This window comes from Gossypium arboreum, chromosome 10, assembly GCF_025698485.1.
Source record: "Gossypium arboreum isolate Shixiya-1 chromosome 10, ASM2569848v2, whole genome shotgun sequence".
NCBI classification, from domain to species: domain Eukaryota; kingdom Viridiplantae; phylum Streptophyta; class Magnoliopsida; order Malvales; family Malvaceae; genus Gossypium; species Gossypium arboreum.
The window spans coordinates 59,267,982-59,279,644 of record NC_069079.1 but is presented as its reverse complement, the minus strand read 5'-3'; the positions used below and the strand labels follow the sequence as shown (position 1 = coordinate 59,279,644).

Below are 11,663 nucleotides of genomic sequence, written 5' to 3'. Positions count from 1 at the left end.
ATTAACACTTGACTAGGAATGTTAAGCACAATTTTTATCGAAACTGAAAATAAAAAAAGAAAGTTCAGGATTTCAAGATTTTTGGGGCATTACATCTACCCTATACATGCCATATACCATAGATACACAACTCAAAAGTACCAAATAGATGCCCGATAGTGCGATGATGTTCCCAACGACTTTCAAATCCGAGCTAGCCTTGATTCACAATAAAACATAAAAAAATACATGAAGAAAGCTTCATAACATAGTAAGCTCGTATGTAAATAACTTAATTCATCAAATAAATGTAAATCAAACAATTTCACATTAACTACAAACCTTTCTCATGCCTTAAAACATGATTAAATACCATCTCACTAAACTTTCTCTATTTAATACTCGAATAGATTTTTTACATACCTGTATCGCCTCCTACTAACCTCTTTCTTAACCACATCATTTGTTTACCTGTTATACTATTCGGAATAGAAATTGGATACTCAATAGTCTTATACGATAAGTACCTATACCATGGCCTATAGCCAAATTAAGGTAACTCATCCGAAAAACATTTATCATAGCTCGAAGCCAAATCATCCGACATGCATGGCCCGAAGCCAAATCGATATAACTCGCACCCAAAGTGCTAATATCATGGCCTAAAGCCAACTCAACTTTTCATCTAATAACAAGACACTAGTATCCAAATCTATTCCTAAAGTTCAACCAGGATTTCACACATTCCGTTTCTATCATCGAATGTATTCGTAGAGTCGTTTTCACAATTACAAAATAATCATAATCTCATAATCACAATTTATGTAATATCAAAGCTTTAACATACTTTTATAATGAAATTACCACATACGAACTTACCTCGAGTAGGAAAACGGTGAAATGAGTCAATTACTCGATAATCTTACCTTTCCCCCGATCTAATTCAGGATTCCTCTTTTCTTGATCTAAATATATTCAAAATTAACTTTTTTTTAATGAACCACTTATTCAATTTAGTCCAAAACATACATTTAGGCCTATTTTCACTTTAGCCCCTAAACTTTCACATTTAATCAATTTAGTCCCTATTTCACAAATAGACAAAGATCACTCAATTTCAATAAACCCAAGCTTAGCCGAAGTACATATAAGTCCCTAGCAGCCCAAAACTTTCATTTATTTCACATTTTAACCACACAATTTGCACATTTCACAAATTAATTCGTTTTTGACATTTTTTGTCAAAAATCACTTTACAAAACTAGTAAAACTATCATCAAGTTTTCATATTTCATCTTCAAACATCAAAGAACACATAAAATCATCAATGTATACTCTCAAAATCTTTGATAGTTTTGAAATTAAAGGTATGGGCTAGCTAGATTGAGCTGCAACAATTACAAAAAGATAAAAATCATTAAAAACCAAGCTAAAATGACTTACCAATTTAACTATCAAATGGCTAAACCCTAGATGAAATTATATGGCTTATTTTCTTCTTCTAAATTCGGCTAAGAAGATGATTTTGAAGCTTTAATTTGTTTTTATTTATTTAACATATGATAATTATACTAATTACCATAATAACCTTAATGAAAAACCATTTAAAACATACATTAAATGTCCATATATGTACAGTCATACTATTAATGGTCTAATTACAACATAAGGACCTCTAATTTAATATTCCATATCTAATTAATACCATTAACAAATAGTATGCAACTTTTGCATTTTACGCGATTAAGTCTTTTTTATCAAATTAACTATTCAAACAATAAAATTTCTTCACGAAACTTTCACACATACATACTATCATGCTTTAAACACATAAAATAATATTAAAATAAATTTTCAACATCGGATTTGTGGTTCCGAAACTACTGTTTCAATTTAGCTAAAATTGGGCTATTATAAGGTGGCAACAGTCCATTGACTAAGAAGTTTACAATATCGGCATACCAAGGCAATGCCGTGGCAATTAACACCTGCTCATTTTTTAAATTGTCCTTAATTAGCTTGATATTTTCATCTTCATTTCCAGCTTTTAATCTTGATAAATTATCTACAACTTGGTTTCAGTTCCCTTTCTGTCTCAAATCTCTAAATCAAACTCTTATAGTAAGATTCCACCAATCAGTCTTGGCTTTCCATCTTTCTTAGTCACTAAATACTTAATGGCAGAATGGTCTGTGTAAACTGTGACTTTGATACCAACTAAATATGATCGAAATTAGTCGAATGCAAGTACAAGTGTACACAATTGTATCAAGTAATAAAGTGACAAGTAAATGTCGTGTTATCGTACTCACAAGGATTGTGAAAGAAAAATACTTATGAAATGTAAATCAAATACTTTTTTGATGGAAAAAATATGTTATTTTCAAGAAGTGATTTAAAAACTAAAAATTAACTAAGAAATAAAGATAAAAAGTAAAAATTCCAATGTACGATTGAAAAAGATGAATTTTAATCAATATGACATAATTGTGTTAGATCAAGTACATCCCTTAACTTAGTATTACTAAACCCATGTTCAGGTTGTTACAAATATTTTCACGGCAACTTGGTAATTTGTTAAGTATTGCATGTACATACTTACTAAATTAACCAATCTCTTGAACATTTTTCAATGCGAATTCAAACAATTAATCAATCTTCATAAGCACATATAAGATTAAGTGAGGTAACAATATATTTCTATATTGAAATATTTTAATCACAATAATCTTGCAAGTTATGTAAGGCTAATGTACCGTTTAATACCATCGCTAATTTAACCTTCAGCTACCTTAGAAGATTAAACATGCACCAATTAAATATTTTGTCAATTAATTACAATTTCAATACACTTAATAATTAATTCATTCGTGAATGCAAATATAATATAAGTATGATGTTATTTAATTGGACAACTTACGAAGGCCTATAACAACACAAACATGATTTTAATAATTTAAGTGGATAGAATGCAATCAATTTAAATTTAAAGCATTTTCTTTAGAACAATAAAAAAAATAGAACAATTTTTCATATTTATAATCATAACATAAACAAGAAATTTGAAGAGAAGGGAACTAGGAAGCAAATCCAGCATTTCGCTGAAGCCAAACTAGTGCACTCCTCTTCTTCTATGCTCATTCTGTTGAACCAAGGCCTCCACAAACAATTGAATGATGTTATTCCAATGTGGATGAAAGCTCTTTTTCAAGAGGGAAATTGGCAAGGGAATTAAATGAAGGGAAATGGAAAAACAAAGAAGGGAATGGAGGAGAGTGAGTAAGAGAAAGAGAGAGATGTGTAGGAATGAATGGTGTGTGAAATAAGGAAGGGAAAAGGGGTATTTATAGGTGGGAATGGTTGCTAAAAATAGAAAATAATTTTCAGCCATTTAAGCTCAGTCATGCATTGAGCAAAGTTTGAATGTTTCAAACTTTGCTATATTTAACTTGAGGCAAAAAGGGAAAGGCACAAAAAGTGGAGGGGTTTGAATAGTATTTAGGGAAGGCTCAAGGGTTAATTTACAAGCATAAAAAAATAAAAAATCAGCTGATTGGATCAGCTATAAGGACTACCCTATTTCTTGGTGGATGAATCTTCTATACTTAGCATACTGTGCCACTTTCATCTTCAGACTTTATATTAATTTTTGATCCAATTCATGTTGGATAAAAATTAAATATAAAGTATATATAATAATCATTATTGGACCATCCTTGGCTGGAAAATAATTTAATCATGATCTTGATTCACTTGATACAAAAATCACTCCAATAGTTCAAGCCTTTCGAGGTGTTTGCCGAGCCAATTCTCACCTTTTATGCAAAACTATTGAAAATAAACCAAATTTGTGAAAACTTATTATAAAAATAATTAAAATTCAATATGTTAATAATTTAAGTGAAAATTAATTATTTTATAATTAAAGTATGAATTTCGACAAAAATTACTACGAAAATGCATGAATTTGAGGTCAAGAGGTGCTGAAAAAGTTGATATATTTTTGTGTTTCCATCTGCTCATCAGTTAGAGTCTGACTAGCAAAATAGATTACATGAAATATTGTCTTTCCTTTGCCCCAATATTGCTCCAACGGCATAACCATTGGCACCACACATGAGCTCGAATGGCAATGTCCACTTAGGAGCTATTACAATTGGTCCAACCACCAGTCACTTTTTAACTCCTCGAAAGCTAGCAAATAAAGTTCATCAAAGATGAAAGGTTTATTTTGTTCAAACAAGGCACACAAGGGCTTAGAGATCTTGGAAAAATCTTTGATAAATCTCTTATAGAATCCAACATGGCCTAAGAAACTCCTAATTCCCTTAACATTCGTTGGAGGTGGTAGCTCCTCAATCATTTCCATTTTTGCCTTGTCAACTTTGATTCTTTTATGGGAAACTTTATGCCCTAGGACTATGTCTTCTCTTACCATGATATGAAACTTCTCCCAATTTAAGATGAGGTTAGCCTCCTCATAGTGTTGAAGTACAAATTCTAAGTTGTGCAAACAACCTTCAAAATCATTCCCAAATATCAAGAAATCGTCCACAAACACTTTGAGGAAATTCTCAACCATATCCGAGAATATGGAAATCATGCACCGTTGGAATGTTGCTAGCTCATTACATAGACAAAAGGGCATTTTCCTAAAGGAGAATGTACCATACGAATAGGTTAATGTTGTCTTTTCTTGATCCTCTATGGCAATTGCAATCTAACTGTACCCAGACTATCCATCTGAGAAATAATAGAAGTCATTTCCAGCTAATCGATCTAACATTTGGTCAATGAAGGGCAATGGAAAATGGTCCTTCCTTGTGGCTTTGTTGAGCTTGCAATAGTCCATGCAAACTCGCCATCCCACGACAGTTCGTGTAGGAATAAGCTGATTATTGTTGTTATTGACCACGATGACACCTCCCTTCTTTGGCACACATTGGAATGGACTCACCCAAGAGCTGTCAGAGACTGGGTATATAATGCTAGCATCCAACCATTTGGTTATCTCCTTCTTCACCACCTTTTTCATAATGGGTTTTTCTCCTTTGCTACTCAATAGAATTGCCATGGCAATCTTCCAGTAGAATTTTGTGCATACAAAGTGTACGGTTGATTCCTTTAATATCTACAATTGTCCAGCCTAATGTTTTTTTTGAAATTTCTTAAGCATAGCTAACAACTTAACCTTTTACTTATCAGTCAACTCAGCAGACACAGCCATAAGTAGTGTGCTATCCTTTCCTAAATATTCGTACTTTAACTATGAAGGTAGAGGTTTTAACTCTAAGGTGGTTTGTTCTTCTATGAACAATTAAAAAGGGCTGAAAGTTCAAGCAAATAAAGCTAATATGTCAAACCTCTTTCCAGGTCTTTCGACAATTAGTTTGGATTCCAGAAACTCATTGTTCTGTCCTAATGGCTCTTCAGACTCTATCCCTTAGATCAAAAAATTGAAAGGACCTATCTAAGAAGGAGAAGAGAACAAAGAGCAATGAATCAAGGAGGTAATAATCCACCTGCTATGAATGAGCAACTTAATCTCGGAGCTTCGAATGTTAATCCTCCTGTTGCTCAAATGTTTGATGATTTGGATAGGATAATTCAAGAGCATGTAGTGCCTATGTTAGACAACATGAATCCTTGAATAGTCAGGCCACAATTGGAAGCTCCCCACTTTGAACTAAAATCTGTAATGTTTTAGAAGCTTCAATCAATTGATCGGTTTGGTGGTTTTCCAATTGACGATCCCAGATTGCACTTGAGACTTTTCTTAGAGGTTTGCTATTCTCTCAGACAGCATGGTGTCCCTGAAGATGCCTTAAAACTTAAAACGTTTCCCTATTCTTTAAGAGATCATGCTAGAACATGGCTCAACACTTTACCATCTAGAATAGTAAAATCATGGAATGATCTCTGCCAAATATTTTTGCTGCGACATAACCCACCCAATATGAATGCCAAACTGAGAAATAACATAACATCCTTTAAGAAACTAGAGGATGAAACACTATATGATGCATGGGAAAGGTTCAAATATTTGTTTAGAAAATGTCCTATGCATGGGTTTTAGTGTTGGACTCGAAAGAGATGTTCTAAAATGGTTTGAATGCACAGACACGGATGGCGGTTGATGTTTCAGTTAATGGAACATTATTGGATAAGTCTTATAATGAAGCCTACAGATTTTGGAGAGAATCACCAATAATGATTATCAATATCCCACAACAAGAGCTGGAACTAGTAGGAGAGTGGCTGAATCTTCTTTAGCCAACATGCATGCAGGAGCCTAGTGAGGTGAAAGAGTTGAAAGCAACTAGGTTATCTTGTGTTTATTATGGTGAGGATCATGTGTTTGAAGAGAGTCCTTCAAACCCAGTATCTGTCTACTATATAGGCATCTTCAATAAAAATAATAATCCTTATTCCAACACGTATAACCCTTGTTGGAAACAACACCCAAATTTTAGGTGGAACAATCAAGGAGCTGAAAATTCCAACACAACTATTATACCCAATGCCATGAATGTTCCACTTGGTTTCAATTAGTCTATACTCCTTAACAATGAATTCAACAAGGAAAGGCATAATCTTCTTCCTCATCTATTGAGTCTTTACTGAAAGAGTATATGGCTAAGAATGATGCTGTGATCCAGAGCCAAGCAACATCATTATGAGCTTTAGAGAATCACGTAGGACATGTAGCTAATGCTTTGAACTCAAAGACACAAGGAACTTTGGCTAGTGGTACTGAGAATGCAAGACCACATAGGAAAGAACATTGTAAAGCAATCACTTTTAGAATTGTCATACAACTATACAAAGTTGTCAAGAATGTTGTTCTTGAATCAATGAATTCATAAACAATTACAAACAGAACCCTTGAACAACTGAAGAAGAGTACCACAACTGGAAAAACTAGGCCAAGCAATGCAGAAGCAAACTCAAATAACACTGCCGAACACAATGTCTGGTCAAAACAATCATTACAACCTAACGTTCACCCATCCCTACCATTTCCCCAACGCTTTCAAAATCACAAACAAGACCAACATTTTAGGCGATTCTTGGATGTCCTTAAGCAACTTCACATCAATATACCTTTGGTGGAAACCTTGGAGCAAATGCCTAACTATGTCAAGTTTATGAAAACATACTTTCAAACAAGAGACGATTGGGAGAATTTGAAACAGTCACAGTCACTAAAGGATGCACTGCTATTGTAACACCCCTAATCCAAATTCGTCGCCGGAATGGGGTTATGAGGTATTACCAGACTAGACACAACTTCCAAAGGATTACATAAACTCTTAGGTCATTACGAATGCATACATAATAATTTATAAAACACGTAGTAAAATTTTACGAACCATTAACATTAAACAAACATGTCATTTCATACTCAAACCCTGTCATCTTCAAAAACAGTCATATAAATATAATGTGTAACCATGCTTTGAAACATATAGTAACAATTGTTAGTTCGTAACTATTAAACATAGAACAATTACTGCATTAATAAATCTCACAAATATCTCAAGCATAATTTCAAAATTTATAACATTATGTGCATGGTACGTATTAGTAGGAACCATTTGATTAATAACTTAAACTCAAAAATCAGCTTACATAATTTGCATAAAAACAATCATGATTCCTTATAACTTAAATTACTACTCATTTGGTCATGTTCCAATGCCTTAGCTAAATATAAACTTGCTAGATACATATGCTTATTCAATGTCTACTTTCATTTTACTTAACCATATTGCACGCATGTAACATTTCATAAAATAAATTGTAACACCCCGTACCCGAGACCGTTTTCGGAATCGGACACGAGGGGTTTGCAGACTTAAATCACTTATTTGCACAGTCCATTTTAAATTTCGCACGAGTGGCTAATCGCATCACTTGTCACCTTAAAAATCATATCTCGAGTTCCAAAACTCGAAAACCAGTTCCGTAAATGTTTCCTGAAACTAGACTCATATGTCCATCTACAAATTTTTTTTCTAGAATTTTTGGTCAATCCAATTAGTACAGTTTATTAGATATCTTTGCGCATTACGACTACACTGACCTTTGCGCATTACGACTTAGATATCTCCATGTACAGGGCTTCACTACTGATGCCATTTGTTTCTATAGAAACTAGACTCGAAAAGGAATCTTTACATATATGGAATGACTTTTAATTATCTCTGGTTAATTTATAATGAATTTCCAAAGTCGAAACAGGGAATCCAGAAACTGTTCTGGCCCTGTTTTACAAAAACTTAAATATCTCATAATATACTGTTCATATGATCGTTTCGTTACTTTCCTATGAAAATAGATTCATCAAGGTTCGATTACATAATTTATTTACTATTTAATTCCATTTCTACTATTTTTAGTGATTTTTCACATTCACATCACTGCTGCTATCAGCATCTATTTTTAAGGTAGACTTTACCTATTACATAATTTCCATGATTCAACTAGCCCTTTAGCATATATAGCACAAAATATGATCATGATTAACCATTCCAATGGCTAATCGTTCCCAAACATTTCCATACCTCTTAATGAACATCATACAAAACGATTATAATACTAAGCTCAAAGTGTATATAAGCCATTTTCGCATGGCTATCCAAATTTATACAAAACCAAAGGGTCCATGACCAACAACAAAAAGGGTAGTCCTATACATGCCATTTCAAAGTTCAACCAAAAGTGTACCAAAAGGGGCTTTGATAGTGTGGGCGACTTCGACTTCAATAATCCCGAGTCCGATAGCTGACGAACCAAAATCTATAAAACAGAGATTCAAAGAAACGGAGTAAGCATTTAATGCTTAGTAAGTTTTGAGCCATGAAATTAGACACAACTAAAGTGTAGCATTCATATGGCTAAACGGATAATTTCATATGCACAAATTCTCAATATCATACTTACTTCACATTACCAACCCTTATATTCATACACAAAGATCAACTTAGCCAAAGGCGGTAGCTCATTTATCGATCGAGCGAATACTATTTGTAAGGGATCAACTAATTGATGCATATCTGAAACATACCTTATCATTGGGATTTTACGGCGTATTAATTGAAACTATTACAGCAAGGTCGCTCATTCCCAAGCCAAGTACCTTGGATTTCACGGATATAGCTACTAGCTCGAATGCCTTGGGACATAGCCGGATATAGTAACTTCGTACCAATGCCTTGGGACTTAGCAGGATATAGTAACTCGCACAAATGCCTTGGGACTTAGCCGGAACTAGTCACTAAGCGCAAATGCCTTGGGACTTAGCCGGTTATCATCCAAATATTCATGCACATATCAACAAATCATGACACATCTATATTTCATTTTCATATTTAGAGTTCAAACACAAGTCACGTATTAAGCAATCCCATTTTCGGCTCACTAGCCACATACAAACAGCATGGTTTAGTTTGCTTTATGACACGATCTCTATGCACATACGGCTACCCGTCATACGTATAGACTAATTAACTCAACATACAATTCAAGTAGAATCATCATATCACCGTATATTTGTTATGCTCATACGTCATGACTTAATCAAATCGTAAACTAAGTCTCGTTACTCGAAAACTTACCTCGGATGTTGTCAAACGATTTCGATGGCTATTCGACCACTTTTTCCTTCCCTTTATCGGATTTAGTTCCCCTTTGCTCTTGAGCTTAATTTAACAAATAAATTGATTTAATCATTTGAGCATCGAAAAGAGGAACTCAAAGTACTTAGCCCATATATATACATTAGACATTAAAGTTACATACATATGAAATCATGAATCAACTCAACATATTAACCCACACTCCCTTTTAGCCGTTTGTCTAAGCCAAGATAAAAGCATCAATATGCTTGCCTCTAACCGAATACATGCAACACCAATCTTCTTTCTATGGCGAATATGCATGTCTATGTTGAGGCCGATTGCAACACTTAATACATTCTACAATTATGGTTACTTGTATTGACTAAATACCAATTCGTTTTAAGTTCAAAACTCGGCTAATACACATATATACTCTAGAAATCAAATACTAACATTTGCACTTCACCTTACTACCATTTTCATCCAAATAACATGATCAACAACCATGCTTCTCTTCTACTTCCTACCATGGCGAATGCATCAAGACACCATACCACTTAAATTTTGGTCATGGGTTAAACAAAGAACTTAAGGCCTAACTCAAGAATGCTAAAAAGAAAATCCACCATCACATGTATCATTACAAAGCTTCACATTTAGCATGCAAATGGCATCAATGACAAATCCTCCTTAGCCGAAACTTAACCCATCTTCATGCCTCATCACCACAACATCAAACATCAACCAAGAAGACAACACCCATGGCCGAATATCATCTCCATCACATAGCAAAGATCTAAACCATGGGCTAGATAGAACTCAAGCTAACAAATAAATAAAATAAACTAAAAAAAACATGCATGAATCTCATGGAACAACACCAAACATACCTCCTCCTAAACACCAACCAACCGAACAAGAAGCAAGAAAATCCTTTCTTCTTCCTTTCTCCTTAAAATTTTCGGCCAAAGATGTTCAAGGATGAACACTTTTTTTCTTGTTTTCTTTCTTCAATTCATGGCAATGGGGGGGGGCATGGATGAGACAATTTTTTTTTCATCACTCCTCCCTTTGTATTACTTTAATCCTAACCCCTTTTTTTTATTCTTTCTAACATAACACACTAACACAACATGTTTACAACATGTTTCCACCCATAGCATGGCCGGCCACTATGCTTTAATTTTCGGTAATTTGACATGCAAACTCATCATTTTCACAACATGCATTATTAGGCCACTTTACATTTGCCTAGCACATTTCTAAATTTTCTCACATAAGTCCTATTTGATAAAATTCACTTACAATTAACAAAATTCAAACATGAAATTTTCACACATGCATATGTACATATAATGAGCATCAACTATGATGGTTAATTATTTTTATGACTCAGTTTAGTGGTCCCGAAACCACTTTCTGACTAGGGTCAATTTAGGGCTGTCACATAAATTCCATACATCAATCATAATTTGAATTTCATGTCAAGCACTTCACAAGTTTATATATATACATAATTTAACAAAACTCTCAAATCAAAAACAAACATATCAATAAATCATATAAATATAAACATAGTGAAATGCATAAAATTTAATATTAATTATAGCCATTTATGAATAAACATTATTTTCCTAATTAATCTATTGTCGAATCTCAAACAACTTCTATTCATTACCTAAATTTAATATCATAACCGAATACATTCATCAAACACATATATCTTTAACATTTTTACCAAAATAAACTCATACATAATTAAACATACCAAATCTCAAATATTAATAAATCATATCAACATCACTTCCTTAATATGCCATAACTAAATTTACCTTCATACCAATTCACATAACAAAACCTTAACAAAGCATATCAAACGAGATTCACATATATATACTTATATATATAAGCCATAGCTGAAACACCAAAACCAAACATAACCATCAATTGTTCAAAGCATAAAATCCAAGCTTAACAAAATAATAAGCCATTTTTGTATGGCTCATATTTACATACCCCAAAATCAAATATATAAACTAGCCTATACATGCCATAAGTTCA

At 33.4% G+C, this 11,663-nt stretch overlaps 1 non-coding gene across 1 annotated transcript; it reads right to left on the bottom strand.

Annotated features, from left to right (window-relative positions):
- Positions 1-5,944: 5,944 nt before the first annotated feature.
- Positions 5,945-6,051, bottom strand: LOC128283351 (small nucleolar RNA R71). Its single transcript, XR_008273693.1, has one exon. It is a non-coding gene; the product is annotated as a small nucleolar RNA R71 (small nucleolar RNA).
- Between the last annotated feature and the right edge of the window lie 5,612 nt (positions 6,052-11,663).